General features: G+C 41.6%; 1 protein-coding gene across 1 annotated transcript in view; it reads left to right on the forward strand.

The window, feature by feature from the left end:
- The first annotated feature begins 1,591 nt into the window (after window positions 1-1,591).
- The window catches only part of VEPH1 (ventricular zone expressed PH domain containing 1), a 1,476,213-nt gene continuing 1,454,963 nt past the window's right edge, over window positions 1,592-22,841 (forward strand). Inside the window, 1 exon segment of the mRNA XM_078667132.1 lies at window positions 1,592-1,716. The gene's annotated coding sequence lies outside the window, so the exon portion shown is untranslated.

Genomic DNA, 22,841 nt, shown 5'->3' on the forward strand with positions numbered 1-22,841 from the left:
TCCATAAGGGGAAAGTGCGCAAGACTGGTGTGGGTGGCCCGAAAGGGCCGACCAAACATTAATTGCACACTCAGGAGTTGGCAAACTACTCCTCCCCTGTACTTCGTAAGCAGAGCAGAACGGCCCCTCCCGCCCACCCGCAAAATAAACATAAAATGGTAATAACTAAAAGTTATTATCATTTTATGTTTTTGCTTCTCGCACTGTGAGAAAGCAGTGGGGCGAAGATCCTCCGCCATAGCGGAGGAGCCACCACTGCGTAGCCTGGACCATGGAGGCAGTGTATCCAGAAGAAAAAGAGCGGGAGACCAGGGACTTGGAGCTCCCTCTGCTGGAGACAGCAGTTACCCCCAGCCCCTCATTTTACAAAGGGACACCCCGTGCAAAGGCATTATTAAAATCAGGTGTTGTTCAAATATTATGTACTTTCTTTTCCCTTTCTTTATCTGCACACTCTCCTTTTTGTTCAGCTTCCTGTCTACACTCATTAAAATTCACCAAATTCAGTAAAGCTTTTCTTAAAAAAGTTATTCATTAATGAAGAAACTGCTTGTAGTGTTCCAGGTAAATAACTTTTATAGACTTGAAACTTTACCAACTTGTTTCAACTCTGCTGAACTTCTGAAATCCTCCTGAGCAAGGGTCTGGGTGCATGCAGCGTGTTCTGGAGGTGGGGGAATTGAAGGGGAGATATTTGTGTTTTTTTTAATTCCACTTCCTAACTCCAGGGCAACAGAACAGACTCCACGGTTGGTTGGACTGGCAAAGCAATAAGCCGGCAGTATCGCATACCAGAGGCAGGGGGCTGAAAGGGGTACTGTGACAACTGCCGCGAACGCCACCCGAAGTTTTCTAAGCACAGCTCTCTCCTTTACTAAATTATGTATAGCTTGCCACAGCGCAAGCAGTGGCGACGAGAACAACGAGAGGCCTACAGCCAGCTCCGGGCACACATGACAAAACGGTACATGAAGCATTTCTGAAAAGAAAAACAAAACTGCACTTCATGTGACACAGCCGCTTTTCTTGACGTTTCTGTTCTCTTGTCTTGCGAATTCAATAGGATGGCAGTACACAGGCAAGCACTGCATTTATTTATTTATTTGTGATTCTTATTAAATTGCTGCGAGGTCAGATAAGGGTGGCTCCCCCCTGTGTAGTGCACAGTCCATGAAAACAAATGATTAACAAGCAATAAGAGATGGCAAAAGGAAAGAGTACATCCAATAATAGGTTTAAGTTAGACAAGAAATAAGGTCCACAATAAAACCGTATTTAGGTCCCACAAATAAGTGCAAGGAATTAAGTCAAATAAAAGCATATAAATGTACGTCTGATGAAGTAAATGATATGTGAGCTTACAGATGAATGGTCAACAGCTTGTTGAATATTAATTAGTCTTAAAGAAAGTATGTCATGTTATGGAGAATGTTTACGTTCACTACAGTAAGGTTAAATGCAACTACAACCGCCTGCTTCTAAAGTTGTTTTACAGCCCCAGGGCTTTCTAAATGTAGCACGACACTGGCCGTAGTCCCCCCCTCTTGAGCGCCACTGCTGATGTGTTTGTTATTCAGACTAGGAGGGTTAAGTACAATGATGCAGTGTTTCCGCCATTGCTCTCAGGACAACTTGTTAGCAGAAAGCAGCAGCCTTGAGAACTCTCCGGTCCTATGAAAAGAGCGGATGAAAAGCAGCTCGTGCGTCTGTCGCGCGGTAGGTGCCTGGGGGGGCTCGCGACCGTGACCGTAAGGTGCTCGGAGGGTCACGCGAACGGTGCTGACCCCGTCACACGCACTTCCGCCGAGGGGACACTTCTACGGTCGCCAGCGGGAGCCCTTCATTGTAAGTCCGCCGCAGCCTGACTCAGCCCACGAAAAGGCAAATTCTCAAAATATTTTCAGATTTTTTTTTAATTTACCAGCTTTAGAGTCGGTCCTGGTTTTAAAAGAACACGCCTGTATTATATGTTCGCAATTTTTGACACCTACTGTGGTATGTGTATTGTCCTTTTCACCCAAGAAATTAACATTGTGGGTTTTTTTGTTACATAATATTTTTGAGAATGTTTTGACACGAATTAGAGATTTGGATTTAGCCAAATGGTTACGTTTTGTCTAAATGTGACGACGGTTGTCAACTGTTACGCGCATGATTTCTTTTATTTCCTATTCAACGTCATTCAATGGAATGTTTACAAAATAAAACCACAGAAATTGGGTTATGTATTCACCTTCAGCATTTTATAAATGTGTCAGAAAGAACAGATTGTTTTCTTATTGATCGTATATGTATGTTATTTTTCTGCTTCTTGAAGTTTTTCAAGACAGACCGATTTTGTTAACCTTATGAGAGATAATTTAAATTAATGCACCCTAAACTTGTAAAATATTCCTAAACAGCGGCTCACTAACGCTAAGGAAACGCCTGAGGACTTGGGTATTTAACTTATCTATGGTCGTTACTGATAAAACGATCTTGCTATGTATGACTAAGATGCGCCAAGAAGCTTCAGCGCTCTAGTGCTTTAAGATATGTATCTATGTATATATTCAAGTACATAATTAAAGCAGCTCTTAGTACCAGTGTTTTTTAGCAGCGACCTTAAGTGAAGCATCATTACGTCAGTACCTTACCAATTATATCGCTCACTCTCAAACTTGCCTTAAAAGTGAAGGAATGTAACGCGCGTGCATTTTCTTCGAATCCATATTGTTAAGACATTTATGTAAAAGTTTTTATTTTTTTAAAACATTTTTTATAGTGCCTGCCTATGAAAGCGATAATAATTATCTTACAGCTAAAGTTTACGTTTTATCAATATACATTGACAGTTGAACTAAACTTTTGAACTATTTAGTAACAAAGGCGTAGTCAATGTCTAAGTTGATAAAATACCATATTTTAGAGACTTTAATGCATGCAAACACCCAAGTATTTGTCGACACCTGTTGTAATAAGCACCCTTCGTCTTTCAGCACCTACGCAGTTCACAAACTTCTAATGATAGAAAGAAACCGAGACCCGAGGGGGGGACAAAAGCTGCCTTGTGAGGGGAGTAAAGCGAAAGTAGCTGATCCCATGGGAACCATGGCAGCCTGTTCATTCTGTGTGCGCGTGCAAGTGCGTGCAAAGGATTCTCTTGTGGAAAAACAATAATCTTTAACCCGTTCCTTTCAGAGGACAAGCTAAGGACTTTACTTCAGCGAAGTTGACCACGCCGTCCTGAATGAATCTTGGAATACATTTGGAAACAAGTGTGTTATAGAGGAGCACAAATAGCGTGTATATAACTTTTGGAATTGCCACTTTGATTTCAAAGGGCTGACACCTGTAGCTTATAGACCAGTGACGTAGGGTGTACTTTACAGACCACCTGCGGTTTCCTACAAAAATAGACAGGGGCTTTAAGAGCCGGTATAGCCTGAGGCCTTATAATGCTAATAGAACATTCCACACACTGAAGATAAAATAGTCTAACTTAAATAGGCAAAAACTGAAAAACAAATATTGGAGTCTTGGGGCAGACGGGCTCTAGAGGCATTATTACCCCCAATCCTTAATTTGTAAATAATTAAGTGCTGGGGCCATCTTTGGAACACCACTGCAGCTGTCACCACCCATACCCGGCCACCAACATAACACCTAACCATTGCACTCCTGCAAGTGTAACGATTCAGACTATTTCAGCTTAGAGAAAGCTATATTAATGGCAAGAGAGGCTGTTGTTATTCATTTTCAATGCAAATTGACGTAATGAACACAGCAGTTGTCCTCCATTAAAAAATAAACAGACAGCACCACCAAGTGGTGGTCTGTCACTAGTGCACGTGCTGACAGTTATGTGACAGTGTTGAGCACCGGAAACCCCCAGCTCAAATTAAGCACTGATTAGCCCTGCTACTAGTGTCCAGTGGAACACGCAAAATTGTAAGGCTGTAATTTCAAATCAAGAATATTCTTTCATGCATCGATGCCCCTAATTTCGTTATACATTTGGAAGGGTGAGTCCAGTGGTTAATTTGTGTGAAAAAAAAGTGCCGGGGCTCTCATCAAGAGGCAGTTTGCACTATCTTATTGCTCCTATTAGCGCCGCCTATAACAAAACTGAATACTAACCGTGAAGCCCTACAAGTCTGGATAGGATGTGACGTAACGGCAAGAGCTGCTGACATTGGAGCTCGGACACCAAGTTCTAGTCTCTGGGTAGGCTCAAAATCCTGTGATTCTGGCAAATCACATATTCTAACAGTCCTTAACTGATGCTCATGAAAATCTCTTCAATACCTTTGGGTCGAGTTTGCGATATAAGTGCCAGGGTTGATGATTAAGTGCTGCTACTGATTACCAGAAACGACTGGCTCAAATTAGGCACTGGGCAACTGAACTACTGAGGGTACGTGCAGCAGTAACATAACAAAAACTACTGGTTGTTAAAGACCCTGAACACTATAACGAGCGAAATGGCCATTGACGACCAGTATAGGCCAAAGCAGAAGGGCTATAAGGCTATTAGAACATTTAACCCAATAAGGGACCAATGTTCTAAATTTAAAAGGGAGAAACATAAATATAAGCATTGAAATGCTGGAGCAGAAGGCCTATACCAGCCATTACAGGTCCGGAGATATTCTATTGTCTTCAGTAGAGCTCTCAACTTTCCACTATTCTGATTAAAAACAATATTTCTACACTGTATTGAACTCTAGTATTCCACACACAAACCAACTGACTGCAGGGCCCTAGTTAATTATTCTATGGGGGCTAAATGTAGCAATATGCAAGAATTTATATGGAATTAACCTTTAAAATGAGATAACCAATAGATGTGGAAGAAAAGGATTTTGAGATTAGGACAGTGTATGATAAAGCAGTGGGAAATTATTGAGGACATCATAAACACAATCACATTAAAATGAATCAGTTATTCAAATTATTTGATTAATCTAACAGTTATCACATAATCATAAGAGAAAAGTATAATTGTAAAAATCCAAGCACAAATCACACATATATGGTCTCCATTGTACAAAACAAGAACACCATAAAATCACAGATTCATAATGGGTTGGTGACTAACCAAGAAATTGCAAGTGAACTAGACTTTGTGAGCGCAGCTAGTCTATTTTTGTACGTCTATACATTAACCGCATGCGTGCGGGCGGAATTCCGCCCGTACGCTGGGTTTTTAAAAAGCGCACTTTACGTGACGAGCTGGGCTCGTCATGAGCGTGCGAGGAGGCTACGCCATGACGAGCCCAGCTCGTCATGAGCGTCGAAGGGGTTAAACTGCAAAAATAGGAATAACACATGGCACTGAATCCAACAGTTCAATGAGACCAATCCACTATAACATTTTCGGCTTGGCATGAAGTCTTTACTGCCTTCCTCAAGTTGGAAATATATTCCTAACATGTCTATAAAAATTGCTTTGGAAATCTCAAGCAAGAAATAAAAGAAAACTATAATTCAGTAATATTATGTAAGAAATTGGGGTGTTAGTTTTGGGAAGTGAGTACCAACCACAAGTAATAACCACAACTCACTAAACTAACTTAATAAACCTGAGCACAACTCCCTGGCACCAATGGCACAAAGCAGAGAGGATTAACATAGAGGCAATGTGTGAAGTATTTATGCAGTACCAGACAGTAATAAAGTCAAAACACAACACAAGAAAAATCATAAACAAAAATAAAGTACATTTTAACAAATCAGCCTATGCTACGACCCTGAGGGACCTCTGTAAATATAATTTCAGGCTATATGCCGCTAAGGTACACCGTGAGGGTAACAGGGGAGGGACACTCTTGGCGTGGCTTGCTAAACAAAACCTAGAGATGAAACCCATCACGGAAATTAAAGATCAGGCGGGAAGACTCCGACAATCACAATCTGACATATTAGCAGATTTTCACAACTATTACTCCTCGGTAAAGACACGACCCAGGTCACAAATATGTCAACTTGGGAGGCTTGTGCTCTTGGGATATTCCGCAAGAAAAAGACTGAGAAAGTACAATACCGTTTTATGTCCCTAGCAATCCTGCTGGCGAAGAGGGGGATACCAACAACCTCAATTAAAAGAGGGTCCAAGGGCAGATTTAACGACCCAAACTAGATATGTGCCCTAACTCAAGTACCATAACAACAATTATATCTAGGAGTCAAGAAATACAAAACTCACTGTGGAAAAACAAGACTTCAACATGGAAAAACAATAAGTATGTAAGCTAAGGTGGAGACCCAAGTATGCAACCAAGTGTGACAAGAATAAATATGTGAGCTAAAGCTCGAGGGCATGGATGAATTTTCCCATCAGTAGCCGCTCTGTACCGCCCTTTTTGACATCATTTACGTTTCTCCTTGCCCAGGAGACAAAGGAAAACAGCCTCTTGATGTTATTAAGGCTGCTCAAAAAACCTTTAACGTGATGAGATGTCAGTACTAGATCTTATAAAGGATATTTTGAGTGTAATTGGCGACTGAAAAAGCAGTGCAAGTGAAAAAAAGTGTGTAAGTGCAAGATTGATTAAAATTACCGGTTACCAAAAGCAAAGCGGAGTGCTGCTAGTAGGAACGTGTGAGGGAAACGGGCACTCACGATCGTCCTTGCACGCGAATAAACTCATAAGCGCGTCTACAGAGGAACGTATAAGAAGTGCAGGCACCCACGATCCCACTGACATGTCATTGAGGCCGCAAGTGCGTCTAGTAAAGACATTAATACACCAGCAGTGTAGCTCCGATCAGGCTCGTGTCACGAGTGGTGCTAGTACCGACTTACCTGTCCGTCGGTGTCTCCCGACTTGCTTCTGTGCTATCTGGGGAGGCACCGAATGGAAGCAGTGCGGCCATTTTGAATCCCAGTATGCCCGTGCACGTCACGGCGATCACGTGACACTAGGCATTCTGGGAAGAGTAGTTTTGTAAGACCGTAGATCTCGAAGCTTTGCTTTTGGTAACCGCTTGTCTGGGGCGCTCCTGACAGCGTAATCAAGTGCACTCACCACTGTTGCGAATGCGCTCAAAATGTCCGATTGGCCTCTCCCTTAGAAGCCGTAATAAGCCAGGAGAGGGCTGGTGATAACTTTATTGTTCACATCAGTGGATAAACATAGCCCAAGTCATAGTATGTATCAACCATCTGGGCATTCAAAACCCTTTTTTCAAGAAGTTTATCTACTTACAATGTAATGACGAATCGAGTAACAGTCTACAATTAGATAACATCCTTTCACAAATGTTTTGATTTTAGCTCAGCCTACCTGCATTTTGTTTGTCTCTTTATTTTATTTTACTACAGAGCGGTGCTCCTCTATACCTGAGCTGCAGCCAGGTGGGGTGAAGCGCTAACACCACAACTAATGGGTGAGTGGCCATGGTATCCTGCAGTAGTACAACTATGTTTACGCAGTGGCACTAAAGACATACCATCACTTGATGTTTTAAGCTTTGATAACATCACTGTTTTGAGTATTTTTTCACGAATATGCTAATGTGTATTTGTTTTTATGTTTTTTATGTTTCTCCTGTGTGTTTGTTTCTTCGACATGATGTGACAATAGTCTGTGGTGGATTTTCTTGACCTGGATTTTGCAGGTGACCATTTTTACTTCACTTTATATTATGCAGTAGTTAACATCGGGTCCTGAAGAAAGCATTGGTATTTACCATAAGAATGCTGAAACATGTCGACCACCATTGCGCACAGATATTATGTTAAATCTGTTTTTGCACTTTATCTTTTAGACTTGGAAAACTGAGAGAAAAATTAAAATCCAACATCTACTCAGTATTATCCAATTTTAATCAATCTTGCACTTACACACTTTTTTCACTTGCACTGCTTTTTCAGTCGCCACTTACACTCAAAATATCCTTTATAAGATCTAGTACTGACATCACATCACGTTAAAGGTTTTTTTAGCAGCCTTAATAACATCAATAGGCTGTTTTCATTTGTCTCCTGGGCAAGGAGAAACCCAAATGATGTCAAAAAGGGTGGTACAGAGCGGCTACTGATGGGAAAATTCATTCATGCCCTCGAGCTTTAGCTCACATATTTATTCTTGTCACACTTGGTTGCAGAAGAGGGGGATAGCCATGCACTGGAGATCCCCAACGGGCCCGCCGGAAGCAGCCTGGATAGGCGCAGTGAAAAAATGGGGGAAGACAGAGGAAGAAACACTTAGAGAAGAGGAACTGAAGGGGACCCATAAACACCATATCTCCTTAGAATAGGCACAGTTACTACATACCTTTACTCACGAGACAGACCCCCCGAGCCCCTCACAGGTAAACAACACCAGACCCAACAACCCAATCCAGCCCCTTTAGCCACGGGGACCATCTGAGAGACACAAGACACTTGAGAGCGCGCCTGATTGTAAGCCGGCCCAGATACCCCCCTAAACAGCGCCACGGACACCGCAGTGGCTGTGCAGCCGCTCCCCCTCTTGTGCGTCTCCTGATATACACCTACACCCCATCGAGAACCTACACTTACCCTGACAACAGAAATCCGGTAGAGCCGCAGCTGGAACCCCCCCAAACACCCTACTTTCCCTGTTGTTGATCCCCCACAGTTGAGAATAGTTGAACGTTGAACCGGCAGACAATCCGGGCACAGTTATACATTGGGAGCACATATAGCTATGATGGATCTCGAAGGATTAGGGAAACTCCTGCATTACTAACCCAACCCACTACGCCTACAAGGGCAGCCCACACCTGACCGAGACATACTGCCCTGAGAGGACTGACAGCGTGGTATGTGCCACACCTACCACCATTTACTGATAGGTAACACGCTATAGCCTATCCAACGCATCATGATATCTCTGAGTCAGGTCGAACACTGGGCACACGAAGCTCTTGACGTATCGAGGAATGAAACCTATGATCATAAGACCTGCATTTTACCTATTTGATGTACGAATGTCGTAATATATTGGGATCTATTGTCATGATATTTGATAGATGAAACCCAATAAAAAAATTTAAACAAATAAAATGACAAAAATCCAATAGAGGAAACCATAGTTATGAATGTTAAAGTTTTTAGGGTTAAAAATAGCGCCAAAAAGCATTAAGCGCTCACTGTGGTCATCCTTTTGCACTAGACCAGTACCTAAGCACAAGTTAAGGCCAATCAAAATGGAGGGTGGGTGGGATATGGAAACCAGGTTCGACCTGGTCGAGAGTTTTCCCTTCCGACTACTCTGTCTATCCCATGACTAACTCCTCACCAATGTCCCTGGGGAGCAAGGGGAGTTGGAGAAATGACTAAATGTCCGCCCACCCAATCTGGATGGGTTAAATGTAGCCATTTTTTGCTGTTTCCTGCCACCAGTTAATACCTGGCCGTAAAGAACAGTAAGAACTTTGTATTGCTCCCCTTACATGGGAGAAGCCTCCGATGGCAAGGGGAGCATTACTTATTTTCTTTAAAAAAAGAAAATCTAGTTTCAGGATTTTCTTTTTGAACAGAAAAAAAGAATACTGTTCTGACACAGTCTTGTAACAAACAGGAAAAAGCATTGACAGGAACCTTGTTGACAGAGGTCCGCCAACGGCTTTATAAATAACCTCCTGCTAGACAATCATGTATGAATTTGGTGGGCGGAGTAGTCTCAGCCTGGTGAATGTAAAGTCTTCCGCCAGGCCAATTGTGACTATTCCTTTCACCAAAAATTGAATCGAGCCCTTAGTCTCTGAAATAAAAGTAAAAAATCCTCGGCAGTGCAAAGAAGCAGGTTGTGGCTAAAAAGGGCTCCAGCTCATCGGATAGCCACTAATGAGGTCTCGGTGGAGCTGTTGATATTTGGTGAGAAAGCTCAGAGTGGGAGAAATTTGAATTTCATGCCCAGAGAAGGTACCTTGCTGGGATAATTTTTGCTACTTCGCCCAGCGTGAAGTTCTATCTTCGGACGTAATCATGTTTTTGGAGCTCTGATTCGTCCAGTGGGGTAAGTCTACAGGGCTCCACAAGGCATGATACCTCCTCTGTAATGTCCCGCCAAATTGGATATGCTGCATTGGAAATGCTCAGATCAGGAAAAACCTGAATCTTTGATCCAGTGTCAATGCATCTTCATCAGATCCCCGTGGCTGGTTGCCCCCGCTCCTTTGGAAGGTCTTTGGAGCTAAAACATTTCTAAGTCCTAGGTTTCAGGAAAAGTTAAGAGGAATACATTTTGACACCAGCTAAGGGTCCAGGAGCTTGGGGGACAGCACTTGAGGCTCTAGGCACATTCCAGCAGAGGACAGCAGCAGGGTCTAGGGCAGATCCCGTTTTATCTGGTTACCTTGTCATGATCCCCTGTCTCCCAATTTAGGGACCCCTTTAATTTGAGTTAGAAAACATGTGTTATTGAACATGCAACAAGCAATAAACTGTGATTCAATCTAATGCAAATTTCAAGCATATGTTTCTGTTCTGTAAATGTGTAATGAATTTAAGATAATCAAGCTAATGCAAAAACACATTGAATGATTGATTGGTATAGAAGTAATTCCAGGGATATCATAAACACTATTTCCGGTCTTATTGTTTATTCCAATATTTTATTTCTTTTAATTACTTGCTTTTAGGCTTCTTTATTTTCATTTTAGTAGACGTCTTGAGATTCTTAATCACATGCAAGACAGTTTCATTTCTACTACAATTTCCATTTCAGTAAGGCTCCCTCGACTTTAATTCACAGTTAGTATTTTGTCCTCTTACACAGAATTTGTGAAAGTGGTATTCATGCCTAAACTTAGTTTAGCCTAAATTGTCACACCATAGCTGTCACAAGTCTAGTACCCTCTTGATGTGCACATTCCAAGGTTTTAGAAGAAGATACTTGAAGTACACGTAAGATAAAGATAACTCAAATGCTTAGGGGCTTTATAGATAGTGACATATTTTGCATCTCAGTGGTTTTGTCTGGTTAGAACTATTGTCTTAAAATCCCTATTTGATTATTAAGTTACAGGATACGAATCAGAAGTCAATACCCTATAGCAGCCCTTCTTCCGAGGCTCTGTCTGCACTGACCAGTGCCACGATTGTGTTCTTGAACAGACACCATCTCCTTGCCCTTGTAGTTGAAATAGCTGGCATCATAACTCATAACCTTAATTTCAAAAGAATGAAGGACTTAATGGACTTTACCTGGATTTTTAAAATTAGCAAAGAGCCTAGCTGCACACAGACTAACATTTACATCCATCAGTGTTCCATTGTGTACAAATGATTTGATGTTCACTTTACGTGGCCTTCATTGATCTCTTCTGAACATTTGACAGTGTTAATAGGTCTAAATTGTGGGAGATTCTGCATGAACAGGGCATAGAGAAATTATTATTGAATTTCCTGTGGACCTTTATGATGGCTTAGGGCCCCAAAAAAATCTGAAGTCCTGTTTCTACTCAGCTAAAAATAAACACATTGAGAGGACCTTCACTTACAGGATTTGGGTGTGACCTTTGACTTTAATTGCTCATAGAGCCCTTGTCTCTCCTCCAGGAAATTGCACTTTGTGCAATTAGTGAAGTTTTTAATAAACTTGGGCACTCATATAGGCAAAAAAACACAAAAATCACACTCATGGAAATTTACAAGAGGAAATGTATCCCAATTCTGATGTTTGGAGTGGGAATTTGGGCAAATGTATAAGTACCTTACAGGTGAAGGAGAATCATGTATGTAACTGTATTCTGGGTTTCCCTATGAGAAACCTGTATTTTGTAATTCATCAGGAGCTAGGTCTAGAATTTGTAGAGGATCGAACTCGCTCCCTTGTTATTGTGTCTAGATGATGAAACAAGCATTCAACTTTGAACAAATAAATAATAGAGTACTGTCTCTCCTGTGAACACAGCTTCACCATTCCTTGGTTTCAATATATAAAAATTGTCACTGCTGAGAAAGTGGGCAGATCCTCAATATTTCTCTCCCCTTTTGAGATAAATTCTAATGATAAGAGCTGGCTTATCCAAAACGTTATGAATGTTTGACATATGGAGCAGAAGAGGGTGGAACTCACAAGGCTGATCAGCAGAGAATATTTACTGACACAAACCTCTGTAGATTTGAAACACACTCTCGGGCAAGTTACTCATAATTGGAATTGGTCACTTCTGACTAGGTTACGGATTGGCATGATACAATGGCAACTATGTTTTTCCTTGGGTCAAGATGATACTGACCCTATGTGTTGCTGTCTCTGTGAGGAATTTGTCCCGTAGACTCTGCTTCATTTTATTTTATTTTGTACGTTTGACCTGCCCTTTTTCAGATTTTGAGGAAATTAGGGTTTGCTAAGCGGAAACCAGCACTACTTTACTTATGCTTCCTTCTTTAGATGTCTATGCATGTGTTGGCCTTTTCTTTAAATTGGCAATCTATTTGTCGTAATAGCTTACTTTTTTGATTGTTTTTATGCAGGTGGATAATTTATTTTGTGTAATTTGGCTGGGCAGAGAGGAGCTGCTTCTGGTATTTTTATCAGCAGTTTATTTCTCCTTAGAAATTGCTAATGAATAGTTATTTGGGGGACCAAAATTGAAAGAACATCCACTTTTTCGTATCTGGGGTTACTTTTTAATGGCAAGGGACCATGGGCTGCACATGTAAATTCTTGCAAATTGAAGTTTTTGAGATCTAGTGAGGAGATTGTCAGATTTTCTGAGAAAATAGGGAATAAGCCCATACATGAAATACTAAAGCTATATGGGAGCAAGTGCATCACAGGGGTGTACTACGGAGGAGCACTTTGGGGTATGGCAGATATCTCGCCATTACAAACTCTTGTGAATAAATTCCTGAGACAGGTTTTATCTGTGCCCACTTCGACAGCGACCTATATAGTTCATAAGGAGCTAGATACACCTTATATAAGTGACCTGATTAGCGTAGCAGCCCTTGTACTGTGGCACCGAATTTGCACCAAAGAAGAAGCCCACTTCACTAAAGAAATAATTTTAGATTGCCTCAAATTAGACCACCATAGGAACATATCCTGGCTGCATTACATTTGTAGCCTCATGGTTGAGTGCAATATGGTAACTCATTTTAAAGATCCTGGGAGTATTCAGATTCATAGTAAGATTGAGCTCAAGAGGAGAATCCTGAAATGCAGAGAAACTAAGAGGTTAACTGAACTTAGTATAAAATCAGGTGTTAAATCATACTGCGAATGACCACTCCTCTTTGGCATACAACCATATCTAATTTTTACTAGAAATGTACAGCAGAGATTCTTCTTGACAAGATTAAGGCTGTGTACACTCCACTTCCAAGTAGCATTCCCAGAGATGGGAAAGTGGAGCCGAAATCTACCAAAGTGCCTGTGCAATGGTACAAGCCCTCAGAGTACTTTGCACTATACTTTTTTGTAACTTTTACAGGGACATCAGAAAATCGATTGACAGACCCCTTTTTATATCAAACAAATTGTATTTTTATAAGTCTGCCTTTTATCATGTTTGTAATTTGGAAAATTCATCGATATGTAATGCAGTGATCCTCTTTACCCAGATGCAATTAAAGGGAGAAATGATCTCACTAATCTGGAATCGCTAAATGACGAATCTGATTAGTCTGAATTTTCCTTATAAATTTTTATTACACATTTTTATTCAAGGCTTTTATAAATATCGTGCTGCTATTGCCTTGATTTTTTAAATGAAATTTGTACGTATTTTATTGAGTTTAGTGAAGCTCTGTATAATCCACTTTCTGTCTTTTTTGAAAGTTTTTAAGGATACCGTTGTTTACATCCATGATGAAATACGCTCCTGTGTAAATCTGTGACATCATTGTATTCTCCCCCAAATGCTATGATGGTTGCTCTTTTAAAAAATATATGTAGTATGCTTTCTTGGTTATATATTTATATGCAGAATAAAGCTTGTTTTGATTTGTTTTAATTTGTTAATGAATAATGCACATCTTTCAAATATATTTATACTTTCAAAGATGTTCTTTTATGATCGCTTTTTATGATCGGATAAAAAGTATTGATTGAAATGAATTAGTGGAAATGGCATTAGATTGACAACCTGACTGTCAAACAGAGATAAATAGGGTTGTTACGGTGTTATAGTCTGAATTGTGACACAAAGATTAGGATAGAATATGGCGTATTAAACCCTTTAAAGTGGCCCTTCCATGATGAGGAGTGGTTTTTGCCTTGCATGTCAGGGGGCAAAGTACTGCATGGGTGACGAGCCTCCATAGTGCATGGTAGACAGTTGTTTCACGTGAGAGCTGTCATGAATTCGGTCACAGTATTAGTAAAGCAGAGGTCAGCATCACACATAATCTGAAGGCTGACAGTGTGCCGCATTTTTTGTCTTCTGGGCGCTCATTCCCTAACATTTGGTGGTACTTGCAGTGGCGGCTGGAGGGAAAAGGGGTGGTGAGCCAGGGGCTTGAAAAAAACAAAATTAAAAAACACTTACCTCTTCACACCACTGTTTCTCCTCCTTCGTTGTTTCTCTTCCTGATGAGTCCAGGAAGCACACAGGCTCCCCTAAGGCAATCATGACGCTGCTGTCACCATGATAACAGCGTTGTGATTGGTCTGAGTGCCGTTGTTCAGCGCTCAGACGGAGACCCTGTGCATGTTCTCCACCCAGGCTGTGTATTATAGCCCAGTGGAGAACATACTAAGTGTGCATGACTGTTTGATCAGCCTAAGATGGCAGGCCAAACTATGATGCAGACTTAGGTGCATGATCCACTCCTCCCCACTGTGACACCAGCCCCGCCCCCCAACCTAGCCCCATAGCTACAAAAAATAAAATGATAATATAATGATGCTATTATCATTTTAGTTTTTCTTTTTGCACTTCTCTAAGAGCAGTGGGAAAACGTTCCTCCACCTTAGCGGAGGAGCCACCCCTGGGTACTTGTGCAATGTGCAATGTGGGTGCAATCAGAAGCTCCAGTCACATCCAGTTACCTTGCAATGGCATAAAATGTTGCTATCACAGAATTAGCTGCTTATAAATCAGTTGGAAATATTTTGTGATGCAGTCTGTATACTTATGTTGGGATATAGGACTGGACTAATTATAGTGTTGGTTTCATTTATTCTTTCCATTGGGAAGGTGTACAAAGCCAATACTTCGAGCTCTGTCATGGTAAGTGATTTAGATCTTGTTTTGTCATTCCTTGGCAATCCGGGGCCTTCGCCTACACTAGTGATATTTCCTTTGGCGCTGGGTAACCTGGTCCTCTTCCTCCAGCACTAAGGGATATTCGATGAGTGCAGGATTCTAGCACTGAGCCAGGAAGTGACCTGTAAAAGTGTCACAAGTGTCAAATGGCTATTGTGATCCATATGTTCCTACTCTGCCATAACCGCCACCATGATAATATAGTGAGAGAGACTGCTCACACTGGACACAAGTCATCAAGGCGTAACCAGAAAGCTGTACAAAAGGGGGTGGTGATGGACGGAGCATCTGAACCAATCAAACACTCACACCCAGTCAAAAGATCTGGGTTTGATCCATCACCGTTCTTTAGCCCACTCTGCCACCCCAGTTCAGACATGGCTATATGCAAATCAGTCTGACCCTGTGCCTCATGGGAAAAGTCCAGCCCGAACTGCCAAGCCATGCCTTCCCTGGACCGGAAACAAGCTTCCGAGGACCGGTTTCTGGCATTACAGCCGTCTTCAGCCCGGCTTGCTTGAATCCATTGGCAAAGTGAGCAAGGGACTCACGTCTGAGCATACCCTGCCACACTTATGGAGGCCAAAGCGGTACCAGAAAGCTGTCTTATCCAGTGTGTGAATTGTGCCGGGGATTGCTGGTGAACACCACCAGCACTTATTTTAGGGGACTGGGACACTTTAAAGTGTTCAGGTTTGGAACAGCTTTGATTTTATGATCCAGTTTCAGCTCTTTCATGACCATTTGGGTCAATTCTAAATGTGTGTACAACTGATATTCAGAGATAGTGATGTGTGTTTTCAGTATTGTAACACAGCAAGCAGCTCACTAATATTGCTGCAAATAATCTCTGTCCCAACCTCCTATTTCCCATATGTGAGGTACTGAATTGATCTAAAAAAAACTTTTCATGTGGATGTTGCATGAAACAAATAAATTTTGTCTGCAAAATGTCTGTAATAGACTCTCACACATTTAAGGTAAATGCTAGAAAAAGGCTACTTACAACAATCTGTTTAAAAAGTATTCAAGGTCATCAGGGCAAGACTCTCTGAAGAACATAGCTAGCTCTATCAGGGCCCCCTAAAAGGCTGGGGCCCTAGGTGAGAGCCCACTTTGCTCATGCCTTAAAACGGCTCCGGCTGTAGGAGTCATTGTTTCTGAGGAGATGGAGATGCAAGTCTACACTTAGGTGGAAATTTGAACTCGGGAATGGTGAGTAGCAAAAAAGTGTAGAGTTGCACCAAAGTGTAGTAGTAAAAATACCAATGAGTAAATATACACACATATATTTACCTTGGCAAATAGGCCTCAAAATGTTTGTCTTTTTCCTTTTGTTACTTATATTTGTCTGCTAGGTCTAGACATGCACATTTTATAAGCATGTGTTCCAATTTGGTTTAATTATTTTCACAATGTAGAGAATTTGTAAGAATTGAAATTATATGTAATTTCGAAAACTCTTTTTATTAATTCAGTAGTTAGCAAAATGGCTGTTTCAGAGGTTTCTGAGGATAGCAGTGCACATGCCAAACGTCACATGTTTTAGTCTTTCCACGGTGGAGAGTCAGGTTATCGTGGGGAGTGTTTTGCCACCATATGCATGGGTGAGTGACAATAGTATGGGAGCACTTTCTGCATGCAAACATAGCATAAAATAACATTCGTATTTATCAGGTGGTCCAATGTCATGTGTGACACCTTCAGCCTGTCCTGTGTTTTTAGTGGAATGCACTTTTCATGCTGGGACTTTGAAGAAATGCATTACATTGTCAAATGTGAAATGCAAGATCTAGAATGCAATGCGTTGTTGATTAAAGGGTCTGACTGGCTGAAAGTGTCACCCAGTACAGTGTCAATGTCCACACAGCAGCAGCACCATATCTACTAGCCTGCAAAGTGGAGAAACACAGCAGGATTCAGGTGCAGGATTCAGGAGATTAAATGCAGGGGTACAAATGAATTGGGTGCTATTCAGAATTTGAAATCATTTATTAGGCACTACATTTTGAGCAGGAATGACAATTGTTCGCTCTAAATAATTTACCCTGTGTGCAACAATAAAATGTGTGTATGCTTTCCTTTTCTGTATGTAGATTTGCAAGTACCTGTCAACTAATCCTGGAAGTGTTTTGTGGTATAGCCATTTATATCAATTTTTTTCAACTTTTACTGATATAGAGATACATATCTAATTTGTGGCGTCTAACAGGTGACAAATTATAGTTTGAATCAATTTTACATGTGAAATGGGGAAGGCTCTGAGGAAATCTGCCTCATTTTTCGAAATGCAGAGGTAAATTTCTGCTTCTTCCGTCATTATGCTTATGGTCCGTTTGCGTCATTCTATTGGATCTGGTGGGAGAATCTTATAGTATCTCTCATCTGCTAACAGGTCCATGCATTGCTTATGATAGTCGGATGAGGATAAAAGGATAACACCCCCACCTTAATCTGCTGGATTTTATTATCAGGTCATCTCTTCCCTTTAAGTTTGTCATGGCTAGTTGTTCTTTCTTTGTCATATTTATGAATGGTTTCTTTATCTTTGAATTTAGGGATTCTACTTCTATAAATAAAGCTTGTTTAAAGCCTAATACTTCTACTGGTACTGCATGAGTAGGTGGGCAGAAGGTAGATTTTATCCTAAGATTAGTGTCTCTGTCTTTGTGGGGTTCCACTTTGTCCTTAAAATAGGCTTTCAGGTTTAGCTTGCTGCAAAACGTAGCTATCTGACAGTGTAATTTGAATTTAGTAAAATAGTGGTGGGTGGGTTACCGAGTGTATGAGGGCCTTTGAACATTATTCATAGACCCTGGCATTTCACAACACATGATTCATTACCCTTTTGATCTTTTTACTATTATGCATGGAAGCTGAATGAGTTACTGCTTCTCTCTCCCCATTTTGAATGTTTAATATTACAATAGGACACATTCACAAAGCACTTGAAATTGTACCTTCATGTCACGGATATTTGTATCACAAGTATATCTTCCTTCATTACTGGCGTTCTTGCTGCTTACAGTGAACATCTAAGTGCTGAGCTAAGGATTTTCACCATTTTATTGGTTATAAATGTAAGAACTGTCTTTTAATTACTCTTGCCCTACCTTGCTCCTCTTCTCTTTATACTTATGTACTTCTCTGGCAAGACAGTTACCTATTGTGACATAACGTCTAGTTCTGGAGCACATAAATAACTACACCACACACGGAGCTCGGTAGCAGTAGCACACATCTTTATTTCTCAGCATGCAACCGTTAACTGAAAGCATTGCGACATAAACTTTATTGACCACCCAGACACACCTGAACAGATTATGTACTTTTGTAGGGAGTCTGCCGAGGAACACAAGGGTCTTACTGCACATGATCACACAACAATACATTGCCCTCTTTGTTAAATGAAAAGTATGAACAGCATATATACATTAGAGTTCCTCAGTGAGTCTTCGAAGTGCTCTTAGCAGTCTTCCAGATCGAGTCGTACAAGGTGAAGAAGTTGCACTGGCTTCGTAGATGTAGACTCAGATGCTTGACTTGGGCACTCAGGTGCACTTGTCTCACTCGTAAGGTCTGGAGCTAGAAACATCGAAGCAGATGCTTGAAATGTGACGAGTCTCTCGTAATGGACTTTCTGGAACTTTGAGAGGTCACCATATATCTTTTACTTGTCATGTCTCTTAATGGACCAGCATAAAATGGAGTGTCAGTCTTGCGTCTCTGGTTATTTTTTTTTATAGGACCCAGTCTCCTTTTTCAAAAACCATGTACTGAGTGCATCTGCACTTATCTGCATAGGCCTTCATCTTGTTTTAGCAAGAAGTGACCATGACACGAATCTCATCAGTGTCTATTACTCAGTTTGTCGTCCATTGGCGTGGTTTAGTCCCAATGGCTTTCCCAAACAGCAAGGTGGTGCAGTTTTCACCTGTTGAAAAATAGTGAGTTGACCGATAGGCACGAAGGACTAGATGTAGGTCTGTTCTGAGATTGTTTCCTTCTAGTGCACTTTCTTCAGGGTGCCAATAAATAATTCTACGATGCCACTTACCTGTGGCCAGAGATGTTAGGAATAGGGTCTCTAATTGGCAGAGGTTTGCGCCCTGTCCAGGTAGCCATTCCCAATGGGGTCGCAAATTACACCTGCCTAATGAATATTAATTCACCTTTAGCTTGATCTTAGGACAGTTTTTAATGAATTTGGTCACTTCACGTGGCAAGCTATCTTTTACTTGTGTTCTTCTTTGCAAGCAGCCTATCCTACGTGTGCACGTTCTTCTGCAGTCAGCATCGCAATTGCACATTTTTCTTCTTCGCTGTCACTCGACGATGATGGTGAAGAATCCTTGGAAGACGAATTTGATGACAATCAACTTCATTTAGTTTCTACTTGCCTCAACTGGTGTTGCCGTTTGGTCTTGTGGGCATGACTAGAATGCTTCTGGAAAATTCTGGTGCCCATATTCCCTTCTTGTCATGATGCACTTGGTTCCTCTTACACTCTGTAGACTGGTATGCAATGGTATTCTTGCCCACAGCCCTTGCATGTCTGTCCAATGGCAAGGTATTTACCTTTTTCTGGAAATGAGAATCCACATTGGAAACAGAATTTCTTTTTCTTCTGAGACATTGTCTCTTGGGCTTCCACTTTGTGTTTCTGCTTACTTTTCATAGACAACGATGATTCATTCTGGCTGTTCCAGCTTCCATATCAGCAGCTTATCAATCTGCACGTTCCGTAGCTCTTGCAGCCATGAGTACCTTTTCTAGACTCAGTGTCTCTCTCAGCATGTGACGTCTGAATGAATCATAGAGGCAACCATCGATGACTCTTATGCATATAGCTTCTTCATCATTGAATTCACTAAATTTGCAATGCTTGATGAGGCCATCTAGTTTTTCGACAAATCCATCCATCGTTTCACCAGCTTGCTGTCATGCCTCTTGCCTGGTTCAAAATGTACCTTTCATAGTCGGAATTCGACAATTGATTGAACTTGGCCTCCAACATTTCCTTAATTTGACAGTACGGTACTTCAGTAGCTAGTAATATTTTCTATATCACTTCTTTCATTTCATCTTCTGCAAGGTTCTTTAAGTATTTGATGATCCTTTTGGAAAAAATAGCACTGTGCTGCATTAAATCACCATGAAAAAAGCGATATGATGCAGCAGCACTGGCCATGTTATACCGCTTTTGTTTCTTAGAACTATGCTTCACAACAGCTATGCAGCTGTACAACATGGCCTAAAAGATATTGACAAAGTCAATAGCTCTTGCATATGCTAGGCCTTTTGAGTTTGCCAAGGCATGTTTTTAATGCTGGCCTAGCAACACCGAGGAAGGGAATGCGTTTGGGGGGGGGGGTCAGGAAAATGGAGGGGGAGGACATGTGAATTGAAGGTTAGTGAGTATATAATGGAAAATACTTTGTTGCTGCCCTGGATATCCTGCGTTTGCATGCAATCTATAAATATTATTAATCCTTCAAGGCAAACGAGTCGGTTGAGCATAAGTTGCAAAGGTGCAGAAGATTTTTATGGGTCTAGCACTTTGATCTCTTTCCTCGAAACCAAGTGGTTAGTAAATTGGTTAGCTATTCACAGCATCCCTCTGATTGTGTGGAAATGGCACTGGTTTGGAGCGTTTGACAGCCATTTGTCAATTATCTGGATATGCATTTTTTAGCATGCGTTTTTTATGTGCTTAGAAGATATCAGATGACTTCTTTTGATCACATCAAAGCATGAAAATGCCAAATTCAGAGTTTACATTGTGCGTAATTGCAGTATTCTTTGTCTTAGTTGTCTTGCAAATAAAATAGTTTTAACTTTATCACAGTTATGACCCTCCGCCTCTGAACAGTTGGTTGGGCTAGGGAGCTGTCAGTCACATATCTACTAAGTCGGCCATGTCAAGTGCTAAATGCGTAGACAGTCTTTGCTTCATAGCAAAAGCACTTCACGTGTTGAGATATTAGAGTCAAGTAGATAAAAGTTAGTAAAAAAGCACTATGACACAGTGGCCGTGCTGTAGTGTTTTTTTAGGTCTCGTCTAAGCTGTCGCGTAAGCGATGCTCTGGCGAGATATTAAGTAAGGGGTTTTCAAAAGTGCTCCCAAAGGCGGCAGGCGGATCAGGTACAGTGCATGTGCGCCGGGTGCGCGCACCATTTGTTAGCCTGCAGCCTTTGGGAGCACTTTCGTGGCCGGTTTGATGTTCTCAGTGAGCCGTGCGGCCACTGAGAACATGAAAGCGGACGCAAAAGTGATCACCATTTTTTCACTTTCCTTCCATCTCTATGTTCTTCTTTCATTCAATTGTTTTTATTGTTTTTGTTTTCACTTTTTCTATAGATCATTATGGGTATACTTATTTACTTTTCGCTTGACTTCTTTCTTGGTTTGTGCCCGCAGTGTTTTTTTATCTCTACTTTATGCTCCTTCTCTGCTTCCATCCTCCGCTCTTCCCTCTTTCTATTAATTTTTTCGTCCTTGAACTCTTTGTCCTCGCCCTGCCCTTTCTCTTCCCCCCGTTTTCCTTTATTGCTTCTGCTCTCACCACCTTTCTCCTCCTTAGTTTATTCCTCTTTGTCAATCTTCCTGTCTCCCATTCTTCATCTTCGATGCACCTTTTTTTTTCTTACATGCTATTGTGTGCTTTCCCCTTTCTTCCCCTTCCTCCATATTTTCTACCATTTTCTCGCCTGTATTCTTCATGTCTTCTTTATTACTGCCTTCCCTATTTGATTTCCTCTTCTTTATTCCTCCTTCCTCGTTGTCGGGACCGGGGCCCAGTGCCAGGCTGTTCACAGCCCGTGGTCAGGGGCTGGTGCACAGCGTTTAGCTCTGAACTGTTCCCCGCCCTTGGGTGCGCAGCAGCAAAGGTGGGGAGCTGAATGTCACCCCGTGCACTCTGAGCTCCACAGTGCTCTGGTGGAGGGTTGGCTCCTAACAAGTACTCCACTGTAAAATTTTACCGGCCCAGTGCTCTGAGGTGCCGAGGCCACCCTCCCTTCTCCCCCCTACCCCTTCTTCCCCTCCCTCCTCGTCTTTGAACGTTCGCCCTGGTGTTCCGGACGTACGGGTGTTGTATATATGTGGTGTCAGTTTGTCTGGTTTGCTGTTTGTGTGTAGGTGTTGTGCGCTTCTGTCTGCATGTCTATGTGTAGTTTAACAGTTTATTTGTTTACCCTTACATCTCTGTATAATTTTAGGGTTTTACCCCCCACCCACAATGTTTGTATCCCTTTATTGCTGCTAGTCACACGCCAACGCAAGTATAAACAGTTGGCTTCAACACATGCCCTCCAGCCCTTTCCGACTGCTTCAAACACTGTTTTCTAAATCTTATCTTTCCCACCATCTGGCAGCGCCTTCCTGCATAAATCTATTCGCTCTTTATTCGCTTTTTACCTTCCCCCGTGGCCGCGAAAGTGATCACCATTTGCCATCCTGGTGGCCATCCTTCCTGCCACCAGGCACAGGCCTGTTGTCTCATCTCCCACTTTGCTCATGCCTTAAAACGGCTCCGGCTGTAGGAGTCATTGTTTCTGAGGAGATGGAGATGTAAGTCTACACTTAGGTGGAAATTTGAACTCGGGAATGGTGAGTAGCAAAAAAGTGTAGAGTTGCACCAAAGTGTAGTAGTAAAAATACCAAT

This window comes from Lissotriton helveticus, chromosome 11, assembly GCF_964261635.1.
Source record: "Lissotriton helveticus chromosome 11, aLisHel1.1, whole genome shotgun sequence".
NCBI lineage: Eukaryota > Metazoa > Chordata > Amphibia > Caudata > Salamandridae > Lissotriton > Lissotriton helveticus.